The following is a 4,356-nucleotide window of genomic DNA, read 5'->3' on the forward strand; positions in this document are numbered from 1 at the left end:
ATCTGCGGAAGTCGTTTCATTTTCGTGCAGTCCATGCTGTGGACTCACCTGAATATCCATTGCTCCCTCCCCCTTCTGGAAAGGGTAGTAGCTTTTTTAGATCCTCGTCGCTCTTTTTACGTTTCGTTGCATATATAGGACGAAATTTTTTACCTTATTCCTTTCAAACTCTAATATTGCGGTTGGAGAGCCGTCATGGAAAATCAGCCATGATCCTGACGAATCTAAACCGACTCCTTGAAAGCAGAGCTATGTCATGTTTTTTTGATGACAGATTTCCAAGCTCCGAGCGATGAGAAATTTAGAAATTTTGCAGTGTTAACGGAAAGGAGGAGACAGAAACCTGGAGAATGGAAATGAAGCTGAGAAAAAATGCTAAGAGCTCAGGAAAAAAAGGCTTTTTCCAGGAGGGAGGAGAAGCGCAATTCTAGGTTGAGTGCACAGCACACACGGATCTGAAGTTGGAAACGCGAGGGGTTTAAATAGAGAAGCGAGAGTTTCTTCTAGAAACACTTTTGGATGTCTTGTTGTTTGGATCATCGAGTCGACTGGGAAAAAAAATTCTCAGAGCTCAAAAAAAAAAAAAAAAAAACTTTTGGTTAATTTTTATCATGTCTTCTAGACATGATAAAAATTAACTGTCCCTCCTTTTTGTCAAGGAAGGTTGTCTCACCGTTTCTAAAAATAGATCATGACTCATTCTTGGAATAATTGCCTTGAGAAAGGGTGAGTGATGGTCTATTTTTAGAAAGGGTGAGACATCCTTCCCAGACAAAAAAGAAGAGAGAGTTAATTTTTATCATGTCTTAAGACATGATAAAAATTAACCAAAAGTTTTTTTTTCAATCTGATCTAGAGAATTTTTTCTAGCCGACTCGATCGACAAGACATGACATGACCATTGTTTTTTTTTTAATAATGGACTTTCACCTATCCCTTTCAACCCTCCGAATTTGGCTTTGGATCCGTGTCCTTGCTTCCACATTCAGAGCTCTTTTCTTCAACATTTCGATGCAGGGGAAGAATCAATTCTCTCACGACGTTTAGATATTCTTTCAGAATGCTAGAAAACTCATTCAAAGAAGAAGTATCTAAGGGTGGAGTTGCCGGTTGAGGAAAATTCACGAGTCTTGGAACCGGATTATGCGAATCCGTCTGTATGCCAAACTGTAAAGGTGAACCACCCGCTTTAGGAGAGCAGATAATAGTAAGATCCATCTTTTTCCAATTTTTGATTTGAATATACTTGTTTCTTCTTACTCGGAACATTTTCCTTTTTCTTCCTCCTCATCCAGGAACTGAATTCCAGGTGGAACGGAAGCATTTGTAATAAACTGTTGTTTCTTGGTTCCACACGCTTGACATTTTCCCGTGACCATCGGCCGTCGATTTTTCGACATGCGATAGTGGACGTCGACCGTACCGGTCTTGGTTCGGCATTTCACACACCAAATGGAATACGAAACAGGTTCCGCGTCAGAATGCTCCATTGCAGTAACACACTCTTTATTATTTTCTTCTCTTTCGATAGAGAGAGAGAGAGAGAGAGAGAGATCTTAACCAGAAGTGTAGATATAAAATTTAGGATACGTTTCGGATCCGTCGGCTCTTTTCGCATACCCCACTTCTTCACAGAGGTATTCCGTTTGCTGATCCGCTTATCGAGGATAAAACTCGTTTCCCCAAGCATCGCGAGCATAACGAATTCGATCGCCGGCCGTTAAACAATATTCGACTCCATCCGCCTTTTTAGGATACATTTCATGCCCCGATTCGTCTTTGGCATAAGGGAATAAAACAGACGTATAAAGCGAATACTCGTCCCCATTTTGAAATTTCGGGTAGTATTCTCGTCCAAAAGCCGTTCGGGCATACCGTCGAGGAGCTAAAATGTATTGGTTTCCGTTTAAATCTACCGCGTAATACTCATGACCATTTTCGTCTCGAGCCAAGATAGGATTTCCTTCAGGATCCGTAACGTATAATTCGTAATGAGGATGTTGGGGGTCGGTCGGGTATCGTTCTTTCCCCGATGCGTCTACTCGATAAACAGACATGCTTAGTTCTCGTCGCCTGCTCCTTCCTTCCTCCCACTCGAGACCCGTTGAGATGAGGGTATGAGGTTGATATCTATAAAATGGGTTGACCCTTTCAAACTATTCCATTGTTTAAAGACGGGTGGGTTAGGAAAAAAAATATTAATAAAAGCAAATATCTGAACGGTTCAACACAACGGGTGAATGGAAAAAGGAATAGTTCTCTCTCTCCACTCACAGGATGGTTTCTTCTTCTTGAACGGCTCACACTCAACTGAAGCGAAACTCGGAACTCGAAATGTTTAAATAGATCATAGAGTCCATTCCAGAAAGAATCCGGAGATGTCTTGTCCATCCAAGTCGGCTAGAAAAAAAATTCTCAAAGCTTTGAAAAAAAAAACTTTTGGTTAATTTTTATCATGTCTTATAGACATGATAAAAATTAACTGTCCCCTCTTTTTGTCTGGGAAGGATGTCTCACCCATTCGAAAATTCGAAAAAACAAACCATGACTCATTCTTGGAATTGTTGCTATTAGAAAGGGTGAGTGATGGTCTATTTTTAGAAAGAGTGAGACATCCTTCGCAGACAAAAAGGGGGTTCATTAATTTTTATCATGTCTAGAAGACATGATAAAAATTAACCAAAAGTTTTTTTTTTTTTTTTTTTTTTTGAGTAACAGAAATTTTTTCCAGCCGACTCGATCGATAAGACGTCCCCATTTTTTATTTAAGAATGGATTCTTGTTTATTTGTGTAAGCATTCCGAGTTTCGTTTTAGATGAGTCTATGTTGTTGAAGAGGAAACATGGGTACCCTCATTTTTTTTCCTATCTGATTTCTAAGATGAATTCAGTGAGTTCACCTTGACCTTTTCAAATTTTGTTTGTTTACTTTTAGCCCAGAGGTCGACGGATAAATCATTCTGATTTTTTATACATTTTTTTTGTGTCCCTCTCTCTCTTTCTAAGAAACCTATCTCGTTCCAAGTCTTCTCGAAGTGCTATTGGTTCGTTTCGAGACGAGGTCATTTCACATCCCCCCTCCTCCAAAAGTGTATGTATATAAATTAAAGGAAGTGATTTTCTATACACACACTTCACCTTTTTGAGTGGTGTCAGGATGAGCCTATCCAGTAGAGAATGTCTTAGGGAAAGAATGCGTGAACAGAAACGACGCTGGCGAAGCAATTCAGCTAATCGAGAGCGAGAACGAATACTTCAAAAGGAACGTTATGCTGTTCTTAAAAAGAACTCCCGACCGCGAAAGAAATATCTTCCTCCCAAGCAGTGGGAAGGCTATACAAATTTGCAGTATAAGGATATGTGGTCCGAAGAAACCTATCAAAAATGTATTCGACAATGTAATAAAGAGCAATACAATTTTCTGATCTACGTTCTCGTCCGTTTGTACACCTATTACGCGTTACCTGAATCGAAACGTCCCCCTCCTCTGGATATTATTGTGCAAGGATCTGCCGGAACGGGTAAATCTTTCCTGATCCAAGCTTTATACCAAACTCTGATTCGAACGCCTCTTTTTAGCGAAGCGTGCTCGGTTCTCAAACTCGCACTCAGTGCTCAAGGAGCGGTTTACATTACGGGAGATACTTTGCATCATGCCCTGCGTCTTCACATGAACGGGACTTTTGTTCGACCTCTGACCCAAGAGACTTTAGACTATTACAGACCCCTGTATGCTCCTTTACGGATGGTGATTTTGGATGACCTTTCCACAATCGGATCCAATTTATTTTCGCGCCTCGACCAGCAACTTCGACAATTGTGTCATGTGCCGGATAAGCCGTTTGGGAATGTGCATATGATTAAATTCGGAGATTTGCAGCAGCTCCAACCGATTCGCGACATGCCCATTTTTTATTCTGAAGGGTGGTGGACGCCTCAATCCACGCTCTACTATGAACTAGTCGAATGTATGCGATTCTCTCTGGATTACGAGGAGAGACTCGATCGTTTAACGAGAAATCACTTTTTAGAACCGGACGATGTGGCATTTTTTCAGTCCCGCGTTCGCAGTTTCGACGAAATTCCTCGCGAAGCTATTATTCTCTGTTTTTCGAGCAAGGATGCAGAGAAATATAATATGAAACGTCTCCAATCCCGAGGGACGTAGTGTTCGTGTCTGGCTCGAGACGTGATTTATTCCGAGAGCGAAAAATTGCGGAAGAGGATGATGAAACGGAGTCAACATTTACATCGATCTCAGATGGCGAATCTCGAATCCGTCCTCCATTTACAAAGAGGAGCGCGATATCAATTGACTAAAACGCTCGACAGATCCAAAGGAAGGATTAATGGAGC

This window comes from Stegodyphus dumicola, chromosome X1 (genome assembly GCF_044657685.1).
Source record: "Stegodyphus dumicola isolate Sdum_Otavi_A_Nest chromosome X1, ASM4465768v1".
NCBI classification, from domain to species: Eukaryota; Metazoa; Arthropoda; class Arachnida; order Araneae; family Eresidae; genus Stegodyphus; species Stegodyphus dumicola.